The 27,130-nt window shown below is 41.3% G+C and overlaps 1 pseudogene across 1 annotated transcript; it reads left to right on the forward strand.

The window, feature by feature from the left end:
* Positions 1 to 7,053: 7,053 nt before the first annotated feature.
* On the forward strand, positions 7,054 to 26,617 carry LOC308511702 (elongation factor 1-alpha 1-like; annotated as a pseudogene). The gene is made up of 5 exons: positions 7,054 to 7,161; positions 16,292 to 17,302; positions 17,532 to 17,938; positions 25,620 to 25,768; positions 26,594 to 26,617. The product of its transcript is annotated as an elongation factor 1-alpha 1-like (transcript).
* The last annotated feature ends 513 nt before the right edge of the window (positions 26,618 to 27,130 follow it).

Here is a 27,130-nt window from a genome sequence, read left to right on the forward strand (position 1 = left end):
CCCCTCCCTCAGCCAACCTTGTCCCAGATTACCCCCCACCCACCAGTGGGCAGGGGGGTGGATCCAGCGCTAAGAAGTGAGGGCCAGCAGCCCTAGCAGCTGCAGTGAGGGCTGAGGGCCAGTAACTTCCATGGGCAGGCAGTGACAGCAGCGGGGTGATGAGGGTGGTGCCTTCCTCTGATTGGCCTGGTCACCTCCTGCAGAGGAGGACACCCCTTGAGGGCTCCTGGACTGTGAGAGGGGGCAGGCCGGGCTGAAGGACACCCCCCACAGTGCATGAATTTTTGTGCACTGGGTCTCTAGTTATCAATAAGAGTCAGAAGATAATCAGTTAATAGAACACAGCCATGGTCATTTTTGTCCTACAGAGAAGGAAGCAAAATAGCAGGGTTGATAATATTACTTCTAGCTAAAGTAATGTTGGGAGTGGAAAGCAACAGTACTTCATAAGAGGCTAATCTGCTGATAGAATAATGCTGAGTATGGTGAGAGTTTAAAAGAGTTTTAACTAATGGACATAGATATTTAATGGGAACGCCATGACATTTCCTTCAATAGCCTCGCATAATAGTGCTGCTGCAAAGATGGTCCTCATGTATGAGTTTAGCCCTTTTGCTACTGAATTTAGTTGTTGGCTGTAATACCCTATAGGCTGATGGGCGATCACTGTGGTTTTGGGTGCTCACTACTGAAATGTTTCCTTTATCCTCATGTATAAAAGGGAAAGAATGGCAAATCATAGTTAGGGTGTCCAAGAACTGGAGTTTTAGTTAAGTTGTTTTCTAAAGTACTTACAGCTTTTCCACTTTATGGAGTCCATTTGATTGGGTCAGGTTATCTGATCTGAGAAGAGCATAAAAAGGTTGAGCAGTAAGTGAGAAATTTGGTACCCATTTGTTACAATAACCAATTAGCCCTAAAAAAATCCTCTTAAATGTTTCTGCTTCTGGAAGAGCAAAATCAAAAATTCCTTTCATTCATTCAGGGTTAATTAGTAGTCCATACTTTGCTATTAAATGTCTGAGATATTTTAATTTAGGCAGGCAAAATTGGAATTTATCTTCAGAGATCTTATGCTTCCTTGAGGCCAATTGTTGCAATAAGTAAACAGTATCTTCTTGAGAGTCTGACAGAGTTGCAGCACACAGAAGCAGATCATCTATATGTTGAATCAATATAGAATGTCTTGGAAATTTAAGATCATCTACATTCATTTTTAATATTTGAGAAAAGTAAATAGAACTTGCAGTATATCCCTGGGGCATAACAGTCTATGTATATTGGCGCTCTTCCCCAGTGAAGACAAAAAGATACTGTCTTTGTCTACTAAAATGCTGAAAGTGCACTCTATATAAGTCTACCACTGAAAAGTAATTACTATTTATTGGGGTGGTAGGAAGTAAGGTATGTAGACTAGGATGTCTAGGGATCACAATATTATTTACAGCCCTTAAATCTTTTTATTTCTAGAAAGTTCTAGATTTAGGAACTTTTATTTATTTTCATTAAAAACAAATTTTTTTATTGATCTCAGAGAGGAAGGGAGCGGGAGATAGAAACATCAATGATGAGAGAGAATCATCAATCAGCTGCCTCCTGCACACCCCACACAGGATTGAGCCCACAACCCAGGCATGTGCCCCGACCGGGAACCCAACCGTGATTTCCTAGTTCATGGGTTGACACTCAACCACTGAGCCACGCTGGCTGGGCTAGATTTAGGAACTTTTAATTCTGGAAATGCCTCAGGATGGTCTCTGAGAAGGCAATAAAAGGACTTTGAGTGACTATCTGACAAAGGTTCTGAGTGGGGTTCACCTAGTCTTGAAGCTAAGCCTTAGCACAAGCTAAGCCTTTTCCTGAGAGAATAGCCAATTGCAGCCCTCAAATCTTGTACAAGTCTCCAGCCTTTCCTGTTTGGATTTTTTGTTGTTGATCCTTACCCAATAATATTTTTCCATTGATTTTTAGAGAGAGTGAAAAGGAGGGAAAGAGACACAGAGAGGGAAACATTGGTGTGAGAGAGACACATTGATTGATTGCCTCCCACACTCACTATGACCAGGGCTAGGATGGAGCCTACAACTGAGGTACGTGCCCTTGACTGGAATTGAGCCCGAGACCCTTCTGTCCATGAGCCAACACTATCCACTGAGATAAACCAGCTAGGGCTCCTGTTTGGCTTTTTCACAGGAAGGATAGGTATATTGCAAGGACTAATGCAAGAAATCATTCATCCTTCTTAAGGTAGTCCTGGATAATGGGTCTAATTCCAGTCAATGCTTCTAGTGTTAATGGGTATTGCCATATGTTGGACAAAAGCTTGGTCACATCAATAGTTTCCTATATCTGAGATAAAGCATGCCCATTATTAATCAGGCGCACTTTGTATTATTTGTTCATTTTTCCACTTTTTTCTTCATCTGTTTGTTTCATAGTCATTATTTTTTTATTTTTGTATCATAGTTTGAATCTGAACTCCTTAATTCTAAAAACATTATACCTTTTTGTGAAAAAGAAATGTGGGCATTATGAGTTTCTAAAAAGTCTCAGACAGGTAAGTGTGCTGGAGTGCTTTTAATTAGAAGGAATACATGTTCTCCTGTAATATTTCCTAAGTTGAAAGCAATTGATACTGATTTAAAAGTTGACATTGGTAAATTTGATACCCTTAGCATTTGTACTGTATTTTTACTCTGAGGGAGAGGGTGAAGAAAGACAAGATAGTGTAGCCCCAGTGTTGCTAAGAGCCATACTACTTTCCCCTTTTATGCTTATTTCTGTTTCTCTTAAGGTATTAGTAAGGAGAGGGGGAAATGCACTCTCTTATTTCTTGGAGCACCCCTAAGCTTGCTTAATTTTCTTTTCTCTCTCAAGACTACCATTTGCAACAGTATGGCTGGAACTGGAGAGCATTATGCTAAGTGAAATAAGCCAGTCAGAGAAAGATAAATATCACATGATCTCACTCATTTGTGGAATATAATGAGCAACATAAACCGATGAACACAAAACAGATCCAGAGACAGAGAAGCATCAATCAGATCGTCAAACCTCAGGGGAAGGTAAGGGAGGGTGGGGGTAAGGGGAAGAGATCAACCAAAGGACTTGTATGCATGCATAGGAGCCTAACCAATGGACACAGACAACGGGGGGGGGGGGGTGGTGAGGGAATGAGGCGGGGGGAGCAATGGAGGGATAAGGACACATATGTAATACCTTAATAAAGAAAAAAAAGATTCCATTTTAGTTTCTGGCAACCCTTCAGGTTTCTTACAATAAAAGCAGACTCCTTTGTTTTTTGTGAGTATAGGTTTTCTCATTGTCCTAGTTTAATTACTTCATTATAGTTATAAATTTATAATTTTGTGGCTTTATCATTTTCCTTCTTCTGACTGGTTTTAGATAGCTGATAGGCTAAGCCTCCTAATTCATTAGCATGCATTGTGGCTCAGTCTAAATTGCAGCATTTTATTAAAGTGATAATTTCTTTGTCTAGCCTATTTTAAAATGTTGAATTGATTAGAGTCATTTTGGTGACTCTGGAGGCTAGCAAGTGCCATTCTTGAATATTATTTAAAGGTCCTTTTGAACTTCTCAAAGAAATAAAATACAGTCTCACCTGGCTGCTTTGGGCATTGTTGGATCTTAACCAACCCAATAGTTTTAGGAAAAAGTTTGGGGATGACCTTATATAAGTGCTTAGCAATTTTGAGGCTTTAGTCTTGACCAGCTTTCATATGCTTTGCAAAATCCTCTAAGGATTTTTTTTTTCTGATCTCCCTTAGCTGTCAGGGACTAGCATGTGAATCAATTGATTGGTATAAATCAGAATATCCTTATTCATATGCCCTAATTCTTAAATGAAATTAATATGGAAATCCAATAGGATCTTGAAAGGGATCTGGAAAATCTTTGGTTAAATTTTTTAATTCTACCCTTGCCCAAGGGAACACAAGTAAGTGAAGTCTCCCCCTTTCCTGTAACTGACTTTTCTTTGAAAAGTGCTATTACAATTATCTCCTCCATAGGCTCATTAGATTCTATATTTTTAGATAGTTCTTATAATCTGGATGCACTTGGAGGGAGAGAAGGAGGATGGGGATAAGGATGTTAGGAAAGAGTGGATAAAGGGGAGTGGTGGAGTGATAAGAAGGAGTTTGATAGATGTTGGCTTCAAAAGCCTTTAAAGTTCTGAGACAGACTCTAATATATTCTTATTTGGTTCCTATGTTGAGGCTAATTTTTTTTCTTTTTTGAGGCTAATTTTTTAAGTTCTTTAATTTGAAGCTTTGAAAGACCAATTAAAATATGCTTCCCATATTTCTCTTGCAAGTAGAGCCTCTATGGGTATTGTACATGATCCCTGCCAGAGTTCCAGTAGGAGGCTGCCCTTCTGGGGGTTTGCCAGCTTTTGAAGCTTGATTTCCCACTTCCCCTTTTTTGTTTCTTTGTTAAAGTCTGTGCAGTCAGAACAATTTCTAAGGATTTTTATGTAGTGGGTCAAAGTGTGCTGCTTATAAGCTTGGCACACTTAGCACAAGGTGTCACCTGAGTCATTTCAGTTCTCTTATGTGTCTTGATTTCTCCCTTTCGTCTAAAACTATGGTGGGAGTTTGAAACACTGGATGACCACTCCTTATGTGTATTCTCTGGACAAGTCTTTTTTTAATTAAGATGGTCTTCAGGAGGTTCCCTATGGGACCCCTTCACTTCATGGAAGAGACTCCCCAACACTTCCACCAGGTCTCCAGTCATTGGGAACACCCAGAAGCTGGAAGGAGCAAGTGTCCCTTTTCTTTAGAGATGACGTGTAAGCTCAGTCTCCCATTGTTATGGTATTAGTCAGATGCACAGACTGAATAAACAGGCAGCCAGCCCTTTCACTCTCTGTCCCTCACTGGCTTATTACCCTGAGAGCCACTTTTATCTCTCATTCTAGGAGGGTCTAACAGGCCCAATAAAAATCAGAACCTACAACCAATTGGGAGGTCCAAATCCAGGAGGATTCACCAAGTACATTCGAAGGAGATTGTGGAGCCAGAGGAACACAATGGGTCCGGGCTGCTACCAAATGCTAGGTCCACACAAACTCAAGCTGTCCGGGGATGTTCACTCTGGATCCTGTCATACTGCACCAAGTACATGTCAATGATAAAAACCCTGAATCTCTATGAATTTAAGAAAATAATTCTTATTTGGGCTATCTGAGGAGTATAGCCTGAGAGCAGAGCTTCAAGAAACCTCGAAACAGTGCTCCAACTTTGGAAAAGTGAGGGGTGCTTATATAGGCAGAGGAGTAAGTGAAAAGTATATCTGGAGCAGTTTTAATTAGGGTACATATATTTCAGTGATTAATAGTTTTATATCAAATGGAAAGGATGTGTAGGAAATACAGGATTGGATCTAGAGACAATTAAATTGCCTTGAAACTCTGACATGCATTTTATCTGGATGTAGAAAGAACGGACACTGTTTCTGTAACCACTGACCTTTAGTTTCAAAAGTTTGTAGGTCATATATATATATGACTATCCCCCATGGTTTGCCATAGGAGGAATTTAGATAGGCTCATTATTCTTCCATGATTCCTGATTTAGTGAGAGGAGTGTAAGCCCCCTTTCCTTTCCTCACAAGGTTGGTTTAACATATAAAAATCAAATTATATAATACAATATATTAGTAGAAGGACTGAAAACACATAATAACCTATCAACAGATGTAGAAAGAGTATTTGACAAAATCCAACCACGTTTCATGATAACAATACTCAACAAACTAGTACAAGGAAACTTCCTCAGCACAATAACGAATATCTATGAAAAGCCTACAGCTAACACCGTATTTAGTGATGAAATACTGCGTACTTTCCCCCTAAGGTCAGGAACCAAGACAAGCTTGCTACTATTATTTATCATTGCACTGGAGGTTTGAGCCAGTTCAAACAGGGAGAAATAAATAAAAGGCACTCCCATAGAAAGGAAAAAAATGCAAAACTTTTTATTGTCAGATGACATGATTTCTATGAAAAAAATCCTAAGTAATCCAAAAAATCTATTAGAACTAATAAGTTTTAAAAGGTGGCAAGAGTACAAAATCAATATATAAAATAAATTGTACTTCTATATACCGTAGTGAATAATCCAATAATGGAATTAAGTAAAAAAAAAATTAGTGAAAAGAGGAGCAAAAATAATAAAATGCTTAGGCATATATTTAAGATACAAAATGTAAGACATGCATTGAGAAACACAAATTGATGCCTAGGAAAATTAAAGATGATCTGAATAAATGGGGAGAGATTGCATGTTCACGGTTGGAAGACTCAATATTAACATCGCAATTCTCCCCAAATTTATCTATGAAAATTTCAGCATGATGTTTTCAGAAATTGGCAGGCTGATTAAAAAATTCATATGTAAATGCAAGAGACCCAGGAGTGATGTCAGAGGAATGGTGGCATAAAGGTGTATCTTTTGCTCTCCCCCTGACATTTCAACAAGTTATCCATCTATAATTCAACAAAAAAAACCTCCTCAACACAGATGCATGCCTGAGAGACCTGCACACTGAAACATCTAAAGGATGAGCAACTAGGAATAAATGGGTAGATGAGAAGGTAGGAAAGTGCAGATGGCCCAGAGACACAGCCCTGCAGCTGGGAGCTTAAGGCTTGGCTGGGAGAGGGAAGAAAGCAGGTGGTAGCAGGCACTTATTTTGGCCAGGAGGAGCAGAGAGCTGTGGGGAGGGGGCAGCCCAGCAGGGAGAGTGGTGAGCAGAGAGAGTGAACAGTGTCTGAGTCAGCAGACACCTGACAGAGCATGGGGTTCTGCCATGTGTCTCCCCATTCTCAGACTGGGTGGTATTGTTTCAGACAAAGAAACAGAACCAGAGAGCCTTGACACTGCTTGGACTCCCAAAATTCGCCTCCCGAATTTTGGGTCCAGGAGCATATTATCTGTAAACCAAGAGCTGTAGTAAACCAATGTTGCAGTAGTATCATTGTTTACCTCTGTGACTAATACCCAGGAGGGGTGCTTGAGGTGGGACCCCATGGAGGTCAGGGTTCACCATTACAGTGAGAGCAAAACAATCCTCAACCCCAAGCAGTGCAGCTATACTGTCTTACGGAAGCTGTGGATGTTCAAAACGAACACAGAGGTAAAAAACAAACAAACAAACAAACAAAAAACAAACAAAAAAAAACAACCTTGCAATTCAGCGCCATCTACTGGAAAATAGTAGAAAGACCTCTTCAGAGGTAAATGCAAAAGTAAAAAAAGACAGGAAATATCACGAAGAACCACAGTAATGATGATGACCAGACCAAATGCTCTCTTGTATCCATTTTAAGAGTAGGATTGGTGCTTTCCGCTATTACCTGAGTCCTGATCTATCACCCCAGGGAGAGCTTGCCAATCCTGCACTTTCCCAGGGTGGAAAGGCTGCAGTGGGGCTAAGGATAAGGCTCCTTGGGCCTACCTCCTCCCATGCCTTCACATTTACCTTTCCTTCCTCAGAAAAGCATGGACATACTTCTTGTATAAAACGTTCTGTCTGACTGGGAGTAACCTTAACTCCTCTGCTAGCAAGCATATGTGTTAAAAGATCAATACAGAGTCTTTTTTCTTTAGACTCAGTATGGCACATCTTCTCAATCTAAGTTCTGTACTATCCACCTTCTTACCCTACTTATCCTCTATAGGGGGTCTGCAGCACCCTGGTGGAGTCCTATCCGTCCCGAGTGTGGGGGTTCTCAATGGGGGGGGGGAGGGCTTACCTAGGGGCCCTCCTAGGTAAGATGTTCGGGCGCCATCTGTTGGGGTCCAGTCCCAGCAGGTCCAGGGGTTCCCAAAGGTGTGGACGGAGTTGGCGAAGAAGGAAGGACACGGAGACAGCGTTCAGTTGATCAGCATAGCCAGGTTCTCCTATTACATCTGTATTTATACCAGTTAATTTTAATCCTATCCATTCTATTCCAAAGGTTAGGGCATTTGTTATCTCCATTCCAAGGTCACTACTCTATTGTTCTGTTAAGCTACAAGGAAGTAACTGAAGGAGATTATCCTAAATAAAGATTATGTATCTTAAGCGTGATTGTTCGTAGTTAAAGTGATTAATTACCAGCCTGGCACTTAGTTAAGGGGTTTTATTCCCTTCCTTAGTCCTGTTAATCCCTAACTCCAGGGAAAAATCCCCACCTGGGGAAACAACCTATCTCAGAGAGGTGACCTTGGTTAAAACACATAGCGCTAAGAAGGGGAGCAAGCATATTAAGAAGAGTATGCCATATACGCCAGGTCCCTTGAAACATATGCTGTGCAGATGTTTCTTCCCTGCAGCGACTGTGTCAAGCAGCAAGGATGGACCGGCTTCCAGAAAATTCCCCCTTTTTTACTTTTTAAGTGATAGCGCGTGTAAATCAGTGGCCACCTCTCGGATTGGGTTGTTTAAGACTCGGAAGACCTGTTTGTGATTTTGCCAACAGGTCAGTCTGAGGTTTAACCCTACATCAGCTCCCCACACCCAGAAAGCAGGCTGGAACACATGGAAATATTTGATACAAATGACAGATATTTCAAGATTTCAGTTCTGAAAATACTCAAAGAGATGTGAGAAAATACAAACAGGCAATTCAATGCACTCAGGAAACAAAGCAAAGAACAAAATGAGTACTTTACCAGGGAGATTAAAACTTTAAAAAAGAAACAATCAGAAATCCTGGAAATGAAGCTTGCAATCAAGGAGATTAAGAGTAAACTACTGAGCATAGAAAACAGAGTCAACCAGATGGAGAAAAGATTTAGTGATATCTAAGGTAGAAATGACGCAGATGGAAAAAGAGAGAGACCCGAGAATAAAGAAAAATGCAAGAGCTCTACAAAAATTATCTGACTCCATAAGAAAAAGCAATATTAGAATAATAGACATTCCAGAAGAGGTAGAAAGAGAGAAGGGAATAGAGAGTCTATTCAAACAAATAGTGGATGACACATTTCCAAGTCTATGGAAAGAACTAGATCCTCGAATTCAAGAAGCAAACAGAACACCTGGTTACCTCAATCTAAAGAGACCCTCTCCAAGACACTTTGTATTAAAACTGTCAAAGATTAATGACAAAGAAAAAATTCTCAGTGCAGCCAGGAAAAAATAAGGAAGTGACCTACAAAGGAAAACCCATCAGAATTTCATCTTACTTCTCAGCAGAAATTCTACAAGCCAGAAGAGAGTGGAACCAAATATTCAAATGTCTGAAAGAGATAAATTACCAGCCACGAATATATATCCAGCAAAATTATCCTTTAAATACGGAGAAATAAACACATTCCAAGACATACAGAAGCTGATGGGTTTTATCACCAGAAAAACTCTATTGCAGGAAATACTCAAGGAGTTATTCTATCTGAAACAAGAGAACATAAGGTCACAACACTATGAGTAAGATCACCAAAAATCTTACAGCAAAAACAGGAATAATTTGTGACGACAAAAACATAACAGGAGAGGTAGAAAAGGTCTGAATTGGCAAAGGAATATGTATATACTGGAATATACACCATAGTTTTTTCACTCAAAAGGGAAAAAAACCACAGAATATATGAAACTTTATATTTTATGAACCTAATGGTAACCACACACAAAAATCCCCAAACCAGGGCATATAGCTTAAAAAAAGAAGAAATAGGGGGAAGGTCAATGAAGAAAAAAAAATGGAGACATATGTACTATTATTTGTAATACTTTAAACAATAAAATAAAATTTTAAAAAAAGGCTTACCAATTTTTTTTTTTAAAAAAAGAAAGGGGAAACAGAGGAAAGATGTATGGAGAACCATCAAACAAAAACAAGAGACTGAAACATAGCGGAAAAGAACCAATGGAGGCACAAAACTAACAGTAAAAAAAAGATAAAATGGCTATAGGAAATCCTCATGCATGAATAATTACATAAGTGTAAGTAATGTAAATGGTGTAAATTTACCAATAAAGAGGCACAGAGTAGCAGAGCGGATAAAAAACCAAAACTCAACCATAAGTTGCCTACAAGAAACACATGTAAGCTGCAAAGACAAAGGTAGATTCAAAGTATAAAGTTGGGAAATAATTCTCAAGGCAAACAACATCCACAAAAATGCAGGTGTAGCCATACTTATATCAGAAGGAATAGATTTCAAGATAACAAAGATAACAAGAGACAGATGGACACTTTATAATGATAAAGGGAACAATACATCAATAAAACTAACACTTCTTTTTTAAAAAATAAATCTTTATTGTTGAAAGTAATACATATCATAACACTTCTCATTATGTATGCACCCAACCAGGGAGCACCAAAATGTATAAAATAACTACTCACATCACTAAAGGGAGAAACAGATCAAAGCACAATCATAGTTGGAGACTTTAATACTTCATACTCCATTGACAGGTCTAGACAGATCAACCAAACAGAAAATTAATAAATAAATATTGGACTTAAATGAAACACTAGATCAAATGAACATAATTGACATTTACAGAACATTTCATCCCAGATCATCACTTTATACATTCTTCTCCAATGCACATGGAACATTCTCAGGGATAGATCATATGTTGGGTCACGAAACTAGCCTCAACAAATTCAAGAGATTGAAACTATACCAAGCATATTTTCTGACCACAGTGCCTTGAAATTATAAATCAACTGTAAAAAGGAAGTAAAGAAACCCACAAATACATGGAGATTAAACAACATACTAATGTTGACTTAAAATGACTGGGTCAAAAAAGAAATAAAATATGAGATCAAAAGATATATAGAGACAAATGAGAATGATAATACGTCATAGCAAAACCTCTGGGATGCAGCAAAAGCAGTAATAAGAGGGAAGTTTATATCATTACAGGCCTATCTCAAGAAACAAGAGAAATCACAAGTAAACAACCTAGCATAAAATCTTAAAATACTTGAAAAAGAAGAACAGTTCCATCCATGACGTTGCAAATGGTAAGAGTTCCTTCCTTTTTAGAGCAGCATAGTATTCCATCGTGTAGATGTACCACAGTTTTCTCATGGATGGAACTGGAGAGCATTATGCTAAGTGAAATAAGCCAGTCAATGAAGGAAACATACCACATGATCTCACTCATTCATGGATAATAGAGACCATTATAAACTTTTGAACAATAATAGATACAGAGACAGAGCTGCCTCAAACAGATTGTCAAACTGCAGCGGGAAGGCCGGGGAGGGTTGGGGGACAGGAGGAAGGGGGGTAAGAGATCAACCGAAGGACTTGTATGTATGCATATAAGCGTAACCAATGGACATAAGACACTGGGGGATAGGGGAGGCTGGGGGACTGTCTAGGGCAGGGGGATAAAATGGACACATATGTAATACCCTTTGTAATACTTTAAGCAATAAAAAAAAAGAAAAAGAAGAACAAAAGCAACCCAAAGTCAGCAGAAGAAAGGAAATAATAAAAATTAGAGCAGAATGAAATGAAATAGAGAACAAAAAGACTATTCAAAAAAATCAATAAAATAAAAGGCTGGTTCTTTGAAAAGATTAATAAAATTGATAAACTCCAGGAAAGACTCACAAAGGAAAAAAAGGAAAAGACCCATATAAACAAAATCAGAAATGAAAGGAAAGTCACCACAGACATCACAGATATACAAAGGATCATCCTATATAATAAAAGGTTACTATGCAAATTGACCAAATGGCAGAACGACTGGTCGCTGTGATGCGCACTAACCACCAGGGGGCAGATGCTCAATGCAGGAGATGCCCCCTGATGGTCAGTGTGCTCCCAGAGGGGGAGTGCCACTCAACCAGAAGCCAGGCTTACAGCTGGTGAGCACAGTGGTGGTGGTGGGAGCCTCTCCTGCCTCCACAGCAGCGCTAAGGATGTCCAACTGCTGGCTTAGGGGAGTGGGCCTAAATTAGCAGTTGGACATCCACCAAGGGCTCCTGGACTGTGAGAGGGTACTAGCTGGGCTGAGGAAACACTCCCCGCCCCCCCTCCCCCCCCGCAGAGTGCATGAATTTCGTGCACTGGGCCTCTAGTACTAGAATATTATGAAACACTATATGCCACCAAATTCAATAACCTAGAAGAAATGGATAAATTCCTAAAAATATATAACCTTCCTAGACTAAATCATGAAGAATTAGGAAATCTAAATAGACTAATCAACAGTGAAGAAATAGAAACAATCATAAAAGAAACTTCCAAAAAATAACAGTCCAGGACCAGATGGCTTCAACAGTGAATTCTACCAAATGTTCAAAGAAGATTTAAAATCTATCATTCTCAAACTCTTCCAAAAAATTGAAGAACAGGCAATATTTCCTAACACATTCTACAAAGCCAATATAATCCTGATACCAAAACCTGGCAAAGATTACACACACACACACACAAAAAGAAAACTACAGACTAATTCCTCTGATGAATACAGATGCAAAAATCCTAAACAAAGTACAAGCAAATTGAATACAACAGTACATCAAAAAAATAATACATCACGATCAAGTGAGGTTCATTCCAGGGGCACAAGAATGTCTTAACATCTATAAATCAATGTACTACACCACATTAACAAAAGAAAGGATAAAATCATATCATCTTATCAACGGATGTAGAAAAAGCATTTGATAAGATACAACATCCATTTATGATTAAAACAATAATATAGAAATCGAAAGAAAGTACCTCAACATAATAAAGGCCATATATGATAAACCCTCAGCTAATATTATACTCAATGGTGATGAACTGAAAGCTTTTCCTCTAAGATTAGGAACAAGACAAGGATGTCCACTCTCACTGCTCTTATTCAACACTAGAGGCCCAATGCACAAAATTCGTGCAAGGGGCTTGGCCCTTGCAGCCCTGACTGCCTCAGCCCTTGCAGCCCTGGCTTTATCTGGTTGTCCAGAAGGTCATTCTGCCATTCCATCTAATTAGCATATTAGCTCTTTATTATATAGGATAGTGCTGGAAGTCCTAGCCAGAGCAATAAGGCAAAAGAGAAATAAAAGGCATCCAAATAGGGAAGGAAGAAGAAAAACTGTCACTTTTTGTGGATGACATAATCCTGTATATAGAAAACCCTAAAGACTCCACCAAAAAAAACCCCCAAAACCTGTTAGAATCAATAAACAAATACAGCCCTAGCTGGTTTGGCTCTGTGGATAGAGTGTCAGCCTGTAGACTGAAGGGTCCCGGGTTTGATTACAATCAAGGGCATATACCTTGATTGCAGGCTCCCAGCCCTGGTTGGGGGCATGCAGGAGGCAACCAATTGATGTGTCTGTCTTGCATCAATGTTTCTCTCTGTCTCTTCCTCTCCATTCCACTCTTTAAAAATCGATGGAAAAAAAAATCCTTGGGTGAGGATTTAAACAACAACAAACAAACAAACAAAATCAAATACAGTCAAGTTGCAGGATACAAAAATCAATGTACAAAAATCCATTGCCTTCCTGTATACTAACAACAAAACTTCAGAAAAAGAAATAAAAAATACCCCACCAATTCCTTTTGCAATTGCAAACAAAGAATAAAATACCCAGGAATAAATGTAACAAAGAACGTGAAAGACATATATACTGAAAACTACAAAGCATTATTTTAAAAGAGATTGAAAAAGACAACGAAATGGAAAAATATCCTGTGTTCATGGATTGGAAGAATCAGCATAGTTAAAATGGCCATGTTACCCAAAGCAATATACAGATTTAATGCAATATCCCCATCAAAATCCCAGTGTCATTTTTAAAGAACAAGAAATCATCAGATTTTATGGAATCACAAAAGACCCCAAGTAGCCAAAGATAACACAAAAAGAATGAAGCTGGAGGTATCTGACTTCAAATTATACTACAGAGCTACGATAACCAAAAGCATATACACTGAGTGGCCAGATTATTATGACTGGCCAGATTATTATGACCACCCCATCAGTACTTCGTTGGGCCACCTTTTGCCTTCAACACTGCAGCAATTCTTCTTGGCATTGACTCCACAAGATGCTGAAAGGTGATGCGAGGAATCTGACACCATGCCTGATGAATAGCACTGTCCAGTTCTGTGAAATTTGATGGTTGTGGAACCAGCTGCCTGATGGCTCTTTTAACTTTGTCCCACAAATGCTCAATTGGATTGAGATCTGGTGATTGTGGGGGCTACCTAAGCAAGGTAAAGTCTCCCTCATGTTCTTGAAACCACTCCTTCACAATACAAGCACCGTGGCATGGTGCGTTGTCTTGTTGGAAGAAGCCATCTCCATTGGGATACGCCATCAACATGATAGGATGAACTTGATCAACAATGATACTTAGGTATGTTGTGCTATTCATACGTTTATAATGACCTGGCCCTCTAGCAACTTCAGGGGGAAATTATAGCTAATTAGCCTACAAATGTCAGGTGATCATAATAGTCTGGCCACTCAGTGTATACACTAAGTGTACTGGTTAATAATGGCGGATTTTGTAATAAAAGAAAACACGATAATTTCAAGAGAAACATCAAAAGTGCTTTATTCAAAGTAATGTCCATCCCTAGCTACACATTTCCCCCATCTTTCAGGTAATTTGTGGATACCGTCTCAATAGAACTTTTGTTTTGAGGCAAACCATTCAGAGACCCAATTTTCCACTTCTTCATATGTTTGAAGTGCTGCTCAGAAAGTGCGTGTGCCATTGATCAGAACAAGTGGTAATCTGAAGGAGCAAGGTCTGGTGAATACGGCGGGGTGGTTAATACTTCCCAGGCAAGATCTTTTAATGTGTCTTTTACTGGTTTTGAAGTGGGTGATGGTGCATTATCACGAAGCAAAATTAGTTTGCCATGTCTTCTGGCCCATTCTGGTCATTTTATTATCAAAGAATGGTTCTAATTGATTATTTGTTGTTGGTAGTGATCAGTATTAACGGTTTCACCTGGTTTTAGAAGCTCATAATACACCACACCTTCCTGATCCCACCAAACGCAGAGCATTGTCTTCTTTCCGAAGCGATTTGGCCTTGCAGTTGATGTTGACGGTTGACCTGGGTCAACCCATGATTTTGTGCATTTGGGATTCTCAAAATAAATCTACTTTTAATCACCAGTCACAATTCTATGCAAAAAAAGACTGTTTTTTGTGCCGTTGAAGCAACAATTTACTGATGACTTTTCAGTTTTCCATTTGTAGTTCAGTTGATGTGGCACCCATTTTCCTTCCTTTAAAATCTTTCCCATTGCTTGTAAACAATCAGAAATTGTTTGATGAGCAACATTTAATCTTTCTGCAAGTTGTTTTTGACATGCATCTTCATCCAATAATGCTTGTAATTGTTGGTCTTCAAACTTTTTCGGTTGACCTGAACGTTGTCTTTCACATCAAAATCATCACTTTTAAAGCGTTTAAACCAGTGTATACAAGTATCTTGAGATGGAACATGTTCACCATAAGCTTCCCGAAGTATACAATAACTTTTTCTTCAAAGTAAAGTAATAAATTAAAACGTCCCTCAAATGCTCTTTTTGGCACAAAATTCAACATCTTTAAGCGTAAAAATATCTATGATGTTAACACCTTCAGAAAATTTGACATATGAAGTTTTGAAGCTTGCTGTCAATACAACAAAGTAGCATACATATCAAATCACATATATATCAACATATGTGTAACTCCATCGATTGAAAAAAAATCCGCATTATTAACTGGTACACCTGGTAATCAAAACAGCATGGTACTGGCAGAGAAAAAGACACACAGAGCAATGGAACAGAATAGAGAGCCCAGCTATAAAACCACGTGTATAGGAATAGATAATTTTCTACAAAGGAGCCAGAAATACACAATGGAGTAAAGATAGTCTCTTCAATAAACGGTGCTGGGAAAACTGGAAAGCCACATGCAAATGAATGAAACTAAATTACAGTTTATACCCATGTACAAACATTAATTCAAAATGGATCAAATACCTAAATATAAGACCTGAGACTATAAGGAGGAAATATAGGAGAAAATATAGGTACCAAACTTATAGACCTTGGTTATAGAGAACATTTTATGAACTTGACCCAAAGGCAAGGGAAGAAAAGGCGAAAATAAATGAAAAGAACTATATCAAACTAAAAAGCTTCTGCACAGCAAAATAAACTGAAAACAACTAGATGGGAGATGATATTTTCAAACAGTAGCTCCAACAAAGGTTTAAATGTTAAAATATAGCTTTTTCGCAACCGGTTTGCTGCCAGAACACAGGTGTCGTGAAAACCACCAGTAACTCAAACTCAAGATAGGAAAGGAAAAGACTCACATCAACATCGTCGTCATTGGACACGTAGATTCCGGCAAGTCTACTACTACTGGCCATCTGATCTACAAATGTGGGGGCATCGACAAAAGAACCACTGAGAAATTTGAGAAGGAGGCTGCTGAGATGGGGAAGGGCTCCTTCAAGTATGCCTGGGTCTTGGATAAACTGAAAGCTGAACGCAAGCGAGGTATCACCATTGATATCTCTCTGTGGAAATTCGAGACCAGCAAGTATTATGTGACCATCATTGATGCCCCAGGGCACAGAGACTTCATAAAAAAACTTGATTACGGGTACATCTCAGGCTGACTGTGCTGTCCTGATTGTTGCTGCTGGTGTTGGTGAATTTGAAGCAGGTAGCTCCAAGAATGGACAGACTGTGAGCATGCCCTTCTGGCCTACACACTGGGTGTGAAACAGCTGATTGTTGGTGTTAACAAAATGGAGTCCACTCAGCCACCCTACAGCCAGAAAAGCACAAGGAAGTTGTTAAAGAAGTCAGCACCTACATTAAGAAAATTGGCTACAACCCTGACACAGTAGCATTTGTGCCAATTTCTGGTTGGAATGGAGACAACATGCTGGAGCCAAGTGCTAATATGCCTTGGTTCAAGGGATGGAAGGTCACCCATAAAGATGGCAATGCCAGTGGAATCGCACTGCTTGAAGCTATGGATTGCATCTTGCCACCAACTCGTCCAGCTGACAAGCCCCTGTGTCTGCCCCTCCAGGATGTCTACAAAATTGGTGGTATTGGTACTGTCCCTGTGGGCTGAGTGGAGACTGGTGTTCTTAAGCCCGGCATGGTGGTCTCCTTTGCTCCGGTCAACATTGCAACTGAAGTAAAGTCTGTTGAAATGCACCATGAAGCTTTGAGTGAAGCTCTTCCTGGGGACCATGTGGACTTCAACGTCAAGAACGTGTCTGTCAAAGATGTTCGCCATGGCAATGTGACTGGTGACAGCAAAAATGATCCACCAGCCCTAGCTGGTTTTGCTCAGTAGATAGAGCATCGGTCTGCAGACTCAAAGGTCCCAGGTTCAATTCCCGTCAAGGGCACATGCCTGGGTTGCGGGCTCGATCCCCAGTGTGGGGTGTGCAGGAGGCAGCCTATCAATGATTCTCTCTCATCATTGATGTTTCTGTCTCTCTCCTTCTCCCTTCCTCTCTTAAATCAATAAAAATATATTTTTAAAAAATTATCCACCAATGGAAGCAGCTGGCTTCACAGCTCAGGTGATTATCCTGAACCACTCAGGTCAGATCAGTGCTTGCTATGCACCTGTGCTGGATTGTCACACAGCTCACATTCCTTGAAAATTTGCTGAGCTGAAGGAGAAGATTGATTGTCATGCTGGGAAGATGGCCCCAAGTTTTTGAAATCTGGTGATGCTGCCATCGTTGATATGGTTCCTGGCAAGCCCATGTATGTTGAGAGCTTCTCTGACTACCCTCCTCTGGGCCGTTTCGCTGTTCGTGACATGAGACAGACAGTTGCTGTGGGTGTCATCAAAGCAGTGGACAAGAAGGCAGCTGAAGCTGGCAAAGTCACCAAGTCGGCCCACAAAGCTCAGAAGGCTAAACGAATATTATTCCCAACACCTGCCACCCCAGTCTTTATCAGTGGTATGAACGGTCTCAGAACTGTTTGTCTCAATTGGCCATTTAAGTTTAATAGTAAAAGACTGGTTAATGATTACAATGCATCTTAAAACCTTCAGAAGAAAAGGAGAATGTTTTGTGGACCATTTGGTTCTTTTGTGTGTGTGGCAGTTTTTAAGTTATTAGTTTTTAAAATCAGTACTTTTTAATGGAAACAACATGACCAAAAATCTGTCACAGAATTTTGAGACCCATTAAAATAACAAAGTTTAATGAGAAAATAAATAAATAAATAAATAAATAAATAAATAAATAAATAAATTCTAAAATATATAAAGAACTCATAAAACTAACCACCAAACAAACAATCCAATCAAAAAGTGGACAGAGGACCTTAAAGTACACCTCTCCCAAGAAGACATATGAATAGCAAATAGATCAGGAGTCCTCAAACTTTTTATTTTATTTTTTTTTGTTTTTTTGTGTTTTTTTTGTCTTTCTTTTTTTTTAAATTAAATATTTATTGTTCAGATTATTACATTTGTTCCTCTTTTTTCTCCCCATAACTCCCCTCCTCCCAGTTCCCACCCCACCCTCCGCCCTCACTCCCCACCCACTGTCCTCATCCATAGGTGCACGATTTTTGTCCAGTCTCTTCCCGCATCTCCCACACCCTTTTCCCCCCCAAGAATAGTCAGTCCATTCCCTTTCTATGTCCCTGATTCTATTATAATCACCAGCTCATTCTGTTCATCAGATTATTTATTCACTTGATTCTTAGATTCACTTGTTGATAGATGCATATTTGTTGTTCATAATTTGTATCTTTACCTTTTTCTTCCTCTTCCTCTTCTTAAAGGATACCTTTCAGCATTTCATATAATACTGGTTTGGTGGTGATGAATTCCTTTAGCTTTTCCTTATCTGTGAAGCTCTTTATCTGACCTTCAATTCTGAATGATAGCTTTGCTGGATAAAGTAATCTTGGTTGTAGGTTCTTGGCATTCATCACTTTGAATATTTCTTGCCACTCCCTTCTGGCCTGCAAAGTTTCTGTTGAGAAATCAGCTGACAGTTGTAAGGGTATTCCCTTATAGGTAACTGAGTTTCTTTCCCTTGCTGCTTTTAAGATTCTCTCTTTGTCTTTTGCTCTTGGCATTTTAATTATGATGTGTCTTGGTGTGGTCCTCTTTGGATTCCTTTTGTTTGGGGTTCTCTGCGCCTGTAAGTCTATTTCTTTCACCAGGTGGGGGAAGTTTTCTGTCATTATTTCTTCAAATAGGTTTTCAATATCTTGCTCTCTCTCATCTTCTGGCACCCCTATAATTCTGATGTTGGTACACTTGAAGCTGTCCCAGAGGCTCCTTACACTATCTTCGTATTTTTGGATTCTTTTTTCATTTTGCTTTTCCGGTTGGGTGTTTTTTGCTTCTTCACATTTCAATTCTTTGACTTGATTCTTGCGCTCCTCTGGTCTGCTGTTGGGTGTCTGTATAATATTCTTTATTTCAGTCAGTGTATGCTTAATTTCTAGTTGCTTCTTTATCACAACATCGAGGGTCTCATTAGATTTCTTGAGGATCTCACTACATTTATCGGCAGTTTTTAGAAAATTATTGAAAGACCTTAAAAGTGTGGTTTTGAGCTCTATATCTTCCATTTCTGACATCTGCGTCCTGTTTCTTTGTCTCTGCATTTTTTATGCTTTCTTGGTGCAACCCCTAGTGGTCTTTATGTGCAGTCTTGTTGTAGTTAAGCCTAGATTGTTGTAGGTAATACTCCTAAAAGAGGAAGAGAGGGAGAAGGGAATGGAGAGTCTATTCAAACAAATAGTGGATGGGAACTTTCCAAACCTATGGAAAGAATGAGATCCTTGAATCCAAGAAGTAAACAGAACACTTAGTTAACTCAATCCAAAGAGGCCCTTTCCAAGGCATTTTGTATTAAAACCGTCAAAAATTAATGACAAAGAAAAAAATTCTCAAAGCAGCCAGGAAAAAGAAGGAAGTGACCTACAAACAAAAACCCATTAGAATTTCATCTGGCATGCCATGAACACAGACAATAAGGTGGTGAAGGCCTCTCTATATTAATGACCTATGTAATATTCCATTACATGTATACATTATATGTACCATAATTTACCCATTCATCTGTTGATAGATATTTAAATTGTTTCCATTGGTTGGCTATGTGAATAATGGTGCAATGAACATGGGAATGCAACTGTCTATTTGAGATCCTGATTTCAATTCTTTTGGATAAATACACAGAATAAGCAAATCCATAGTGACAGCAAGTAGTTTATTGCCTAGGCCTGGAGGTGGGTTGAAGGATTGGGGTAATAGCTCAGGGGTGCAAGGGATCTTCTTGGGCTAATAAAAATATTCTAAAAGTGACTGTGGTGATGGATTTGCATATTTGTGAATATATGAAAAGCCATTGAATAAAACATTTTATGTTTAAATTTATTTTTTTATTGTGATAAAAAACATATCACATGAAACCTACCTTATTAACTAATTTTTAAGTAAACTATATTGTTAATTATATGAACATTATTATGCATCAGATCTCTAGAATTTTTTCATCTTGCATGACTAAAACTCCACAGTCACTGAATAACTCCTCATTTTCCCCAACCCTAGCCCTTGACAACCAGCATTCTACTTTCTGCTTCTAAGAGTCTGACTACTTTACACACCCCATATAAGAAGTAACATGCAGTATTTGGCCTTTTGTGACCGGCTTGCTTTACTTACAGTAATATTCTCAACTTTTGCCTAGCCTGAGTGACTCAGTGATTGAGGGTTGACCTATGAACCAGGAGGCCACAGTTCAATTCCTGGTCAGGGCACATGCCTGAGTTACAGGCTCACTCCCTACTGGGAGACTTGCAGGAGGCAGCCAATAGATGATTCTCTCTTATCATTGATGTTTCTATCTCTCTTTCCCTCTCCCTTCCTCTCTGAAATCAATAAAAATTTATTATTTTTAAATATTCTTAAAGTTAATCCATATTGTAGCACATGGCAAGGTTTCCTTCTTTTTTCAGAGTGAATAATATTCCATTAAATGTATACATTATATGTACCACATTTTATCCATTCATCCATTGATAGATATTTACGTTATTTCCATCGGTTGGCTATTGTGCATAATGGTGCAATGAACATGGGAATGCAACTATCTATTTGAGATCCCGATTTCAATTTTTTTGCCTGGCAGGTGTGGCTCAGTGGTTGAGCATCGACCTATGAACCAGGAAGTCACTGTTCCATTCCCAGTCAGGGCACATGCCCCAGTTGCAGGCTTGATTCCCAGTGTGGGGCATGCAGGAGGCAGCCGATCAATGATTCTCTCTCATCATTGATGTTTCTATCTCCCTCCCTCTCCCTTCTTTTCTGAAATAAATAAAAATATCTTTTTTTAAAAAAAGATCTGGATTTCAATTGGTTTGGATAAATACACAGAAGTGGGGATGCTGGACTCTATGTTAGTTCTATTTTTAATTTTTTTGAAGAACCTACATATTGTTTACTAGGGCAGCTGCACCATTTTTCACTCTCCCCAACAATGCACAAGACATTCAATTTCTTTACATTCTTGCTGACACATGCTATTTTCTTTTGTTTTATAATGGCCATCCTAATAGATGTGAGGTGATAACTCTGCATTTTCCTGGTGATTAGTGATGTTGAGCACCTTTTCATATACCTAATAGCCATTTGTATGTCTTCTTTGGATAAATGCATATTCGATTTCTTTGTCCATTTTAAAATTGTGTTACACTAGTCCCCCACCCCCCGCCCTTACCTATCCATGGTTTTGCTTTCTGTGGTTTCGGTTATCTATGGTCAACTGCAGTCTGAAAACATTAAATGGAAAATTCCAGAAATAAACAATTGTAAAGTTTTAACTTGCATGCCATTCTTTTTTAAATTCTTATTTATTGATTGATTTTAGAGAGAGAGGAAGGGAGGGAGAAAGAGATTTGTTGTTCCACTTGTAAGACAAAGAAAAAGACCTTTCTTGTTGTTGTTGTTGTTGTTGTCATAACCTTCCATAAACTACGAGAAGCACCTGGTAATTAAACACGAAGATTGCTGGCTTCCTTGATTCAAGTTGTGTCTCTCTTCAAGCATCCAGACAGAAAGGGACTGCAAAAACAGGCTGCACTTCCCCACCACCTGCTCCTCCCTGAGGTTTTAATGACTCTGGGAAAATTGGCACCAAAGAGTTTCCAGTTAGTAAAAAGTGTCCTTTTCTTTTCTTTCCAAACCCAAGCCGCCCCCTTTTGAACTCCATAATTCTTGCTCTAAGAATATTTTATAGACTTGGGAAAATGCTGATAAACAGATTCCCAGGACATCTGCAAGACTGTCTTCTGGAAAGCAAACAAATTAATTTTTTAAGACAACCTCCAGGATCTGAAAAACTTCAACACAATGACACATTCCCCTTCCTATTTACTCCCTAATACCCTAATAAAAGAACAACCCACTCTAACTTTGGTGCCTTGTGTCCCCAAATAGCACCTGGCCCTTTCCTCCCTTGGAAAGTAAAAATAAATTTCCTCCCTGCATCTATCTCTTCTCTCAGTTGTGAATTCTTTCACAGATCGTGTCACTGGCAAAAACCTAACACACTTACTTATGCATTCATTGGTTGATTCTGGTATGTTTCCTGACTAAACCAAAACCTTGCTGTATCCGGATGGCCCTCTAAACAACTGAGTTACACAGCCAGGCCTGCATGCCATTCTAAGTAGTGTGATGAGCTCTCCAGCTGTCCAACTTCAACCTGCCAGGGATGTGAATCATCCCTTTGTCCAACGTATCCATGCTGTATACACTATCCAGCTGTTAGTCCCTTAGTAACTGTCCCCATTATCAGATCAGACTATCACAGTATTGTAGTGCCTGTGTCCACGTAATCATTATTTTACTTAATAATGGTCCCAAAACACAAGAGTAGTGATGCAAGCAATTTGGATATGCCAAAGAGAAGCTATACAGTGCTTCCTTAAAGTGAAAAGGTGAGTAAAATACAATAAGATATTTTGAGAGAAAGAGACCATATTCACACAACTTTTATTCCAGCATGTTACTATAATTGTTCTATTATTAGGTTTATTGTTAATCTCTTACTGGGCTTAATTTATAAATTAAACTTTTATACGTATGTATATAAAGAAAAAAACATAGTTTACATATAAGTTTGAGTACTATCCCCAGTTGAAGGCATACCCTGTGGGTCTTGAAACAAACTAACACCTAGAAAATTGCCCAAGAGAAAGGAAAACTAATGTGGACAGCAAACCTGTTTGCATATGTTCATAGAAGCTTTCCCAGCTGCTTGGGTGACTGTACACTGGGACTGGACGAATACCCAGACATATCTAGGACTACTGGACACAGAGTCTAAGCTGACATGGATCCTGGAAGCCCAAAGTGTCACGATGGGCGGCGGGGGGGCGGGGGGGGGGGAGGTAGCTGTTTGAGAGGGGCTTGTGAGGCATGGTAATAAAAGAAGTTGGGAATAGAGTCTGGTTCACAGTGAGCCGACCTGGTGTTTGATCAACAGATGAACACAGTGGTCATTTCTCCAGCCCCCAAGTTATGTGCCAGTGGTACACTTGGCAGTTGGAGCAATGAATCCCACAGGGTCATTGGTCTGTGGGGTAAGAGCTATCGTGGTGGGGAAGGCTAAGTGAATCCCCTGATACTGGCCCCACCCCAGGCCAAGATAGTAGGTCAAAACCAAAAATGGGGACATTGCGGGAAGGGCGTTAGCAGAGATTGGTGAGGACCTACAAAAAGCAGGGAAACTGGAGCCAGCAGAGCCCCAGGGATGAGGAGAGTGGGGGAGGTGTGGAGAAGTTCTAGGATTCTCCCTGTGGGGTAGAGAGGGAAGGAGGATGGGAGGGAAGAAATGGAAATGGCCAGAGGGATGCTGAGGCTTCCACTGGATGGATGGGTAATGTTTCCTAGGACCGTGGTGGGTACAGGAGATTTTGCTATATCCTTCCTCATCCATCTTAGCAGGTCGGAAATGGCCCACCATGTCTTTAAAAGTGACTGGGAGGAGTGGGAGAGGGCATCAGCTACACACAGGCAGAGGTTGGGGGGAGGGGAGGCAGGGCACACTTGAGGAGGAGGATCAGAGATTTAGAGTGTACCCAATCTCCCTGCTGCATAACCTTCTCTATCAGAGCCAGAAAAATTGGGTCTTTCTTTGAGTGCCCTCTGGCAAGAGGTGTTCAGACAGCTCAGGCCTCTCTAGGAGATCAGCCAGAGTAGGCTGCAGGAGGGAGAGGCGACTGGAAAGACAGAGGAGTATGGCCCGACCAGGCATGGCTCAGTGGTTGAGCATCAACTTATGAACCAGGAATTCACGGTTGGATTCCTGGTTAGGGCACATGCCCAGGTTTCAGGCTCGATCCCCAGTAGGAGGCGTGCAGGAGGCAGCCAATCAATGATTCTCTCTCATCATTGATGTTTCCATCTCTGCTGTGCCGAGCCAGTTCAGCCAAGGGTTCGAAAGCCTGAGTGAGGGTGGTGAAGGATGAAGAAATGACAGACAAAGAGAATAAGCTGGGTCTAGGGGTGGATCTTCCTGTGCCTGGCTGAGGCCACAGAGAGAGATCCAGAGGCGAGCTGAGCCTTTGTTTTATAGCCAGAGGTAAACAAGGTAGTGGTCACCATAGTGACAATGTTCTTGTGAGTTTCACTTGTTTCACTTGGTTTGGCAGCACTTGCTACATCTCCCTCAGCCCATTAGCTTCCCAGATAAGATCTAGGTAGACATAAGGTCAGGCCTAATTATGCTAAGGGGACTGTGCCCTCTAAGCTGGGACTGGTTTGTGGCTTTGCCAACAGGTCAGTCCGAGGCTTAACCCTATAGCCGCGCCCTACATTCTCCCTGTCCCTTCCTCTCTCTGAAATATGTATATATACATATATATAATTATATATATGTATATATATATATGTAAATACTATATATATAATTATGTATATGTATATAATATATATGTATATAATATACATAATGTTTTTAAAAAGACAGGGGAGTATGAATGGGAAAGAGAGGAAGAAGGTGTGAAAGGAAGGGAGGAGGGCTGTTGGAGTAGGGGTTGGGTGGCAAGCAAGTGGAAATTCTAACACTGGAGGGCCTTATAGAAACCAAGGGAGGGCCAGGGCTGCTCAGCTCAGGGAAGCTGGGAAGCTGGGAAGCAGGCGGTTCAGGAAAATTTGAGAGACAACTGGCGCCCTGGCGGGCTGCCCACTGGTAAGCATTGGCTGTGCGTCCTCCCAGGCCTTTATAACATGTCTGTAGGCACACCTATATGTACTCTCAGACCTTATCTCGGATTGACTAGTTTAAAAAAAAGTTACAAATGTGTATCCAACGCCATTGCTCTGCAGCTTGCTGTGTGCCTTTGGAATCTGTGCATTCTTTTGACTGGGGCGTTTTCATCTACCCAGTCAAAAGATGTAGGGTGCATACACTACACTGCATTCATCCACCTCCTTCCTGGTGGGAATTTAGAGTGTTGCCAGTGTTTCCCACCACCCTTGAGCATGTGTCCTGATGCACTACACGTACCGGCGTGTGTCCAGAAGGTGCACTCGGCAGAGGTCCATGCCTGGTCATGGAGGGAATGGGCGCTTTTTCATTTTTAAGGTTTTCTGCTCCAAAGCAAGGGCTCTGGAGCGGGACTGTCTTGGTTGCGATCCTGCCGCTGATCGCTACAAGCCCAATGACCTTGAGCCAGTGGCCGAACCTCTCAGTGCCTGCTTCCTCGCCTGTAAGAGGGTGGTGACGGGCGAGTACTTCAATCCTAGCATGGTCGGGAGGATGTGTTACTATTTATCTACAGCGCTTAGAAGAGCGCCAGGCACGTAGCAAGCGTTGTGTAAGTTGCCTTTCCCGGATTCTGCGCAATTGCCTCCCCAAACGGTTCTTCTGTAGCTGCGCACAGGCCGCCGCTTCCCCCCCGCCGCCCCCCCAGGCCCCCCACCTCGGGCACTTCGCAGTGGGCCAAGCACGGGCTTGCTCATAACCTCTCCCACCCGTGGGAGCGTTAAGCTCTGTGATTATTGCAGACCTGCTGTGAAAATGGGTTTATGGTTTGCGTCCGTGTCCCCAGGATCAGTGATGGTGAGCATCTTTTGGGGTGTGCACTGGCCATGGGGATTCCCTCTTCTTTGAACTGACTCAGAGTCGGGGCGGGGCTGAGGGAGGGGGCAAACCCCAGCCCTTCCACCAAACCGGCCCAGCAACACACAGCCCTGGGCCGATTTGACCACCCATCCTAAGGGAAACGGAGCCTCGACAGAGACCCTGCCGCCCGTAAATGCCACAAGTTTTGCTCCCTGGGCCTTTATGGAAAATGTATGTGGACCCACCGCTGCCCACACGCTCGGGTGTGCGTTTCCCTGTTGGGTCGTAAGTGTTGTTGCAGAAGAGTGGCTGGTGCTTCACCTCCGTCCTGAGCTTGCACCCTCACCCCCCCTCGACCCACCCCCCAGACAGGTGCATCATCTCCGCGCTTCGTACATGGGAAACGGAGGCTAGGTGCTTTGACTCCAGTTGGACAGTAGGTGCCTGGCCGGGGGAGGCGGGGCAGGAAGTGATGGGAGGAGCCCCCCTATGACGACACTCCTCCACCAGATTGGCTTCCAACTGCCGCTGTGACGTCACACGCACGACTGGACCAACCAGAGGCCCTCCACCCTATTGGCCAGGGCCTGGGGGGCGGGCCTAGAAGGGGCGCACTGATTGGCGGGCGGTGGGACACGCACCAATGAGAAGGCCCGGGCGGTGATGGCTCTTGGAAGTCGCGCACGCTTGGAGGCCACCGCGTGAGCTGCCTGTGGTGACAAACGCTCTCTCAGAAGGTCAAGGCCTCGCGCTCTGCCGCTGCCTGTGCTCAGGGCGACCGTTTACCCTGTACCTGGGCTGCCGGGACTTGGCGACATGAGCTCCCCCAACAAGGACGAGAGGTCTGTTTGGGGAGTGGGGTCCCACCCAGAGGGCGGGGAGCAGGCCGGTGGACTAGGCCATACTGTGGGGACGCCCCTGCCGAGCAGCCAGGACGAGGGCGCGTTCTCAGACCTCGAAGGCTTCCAGGACGAGCGGGAAGTGATGGAAGGGGTGCTTTGGGGTTGCGAAGGCCGACCTGGCTCCCCGGCCGACTTCGACGGGGGC

This window comes from Myotis nattereri (genome assembly GCF_964212035.1).
Source record: "Myotis nattereri genome assembly, chromosome: X".
NCBI lineage: Eukaryota > Metazoa > Chordata > Mammalia > Chiroptera > Vespertilionidae > Myotis > Myotis nattereri.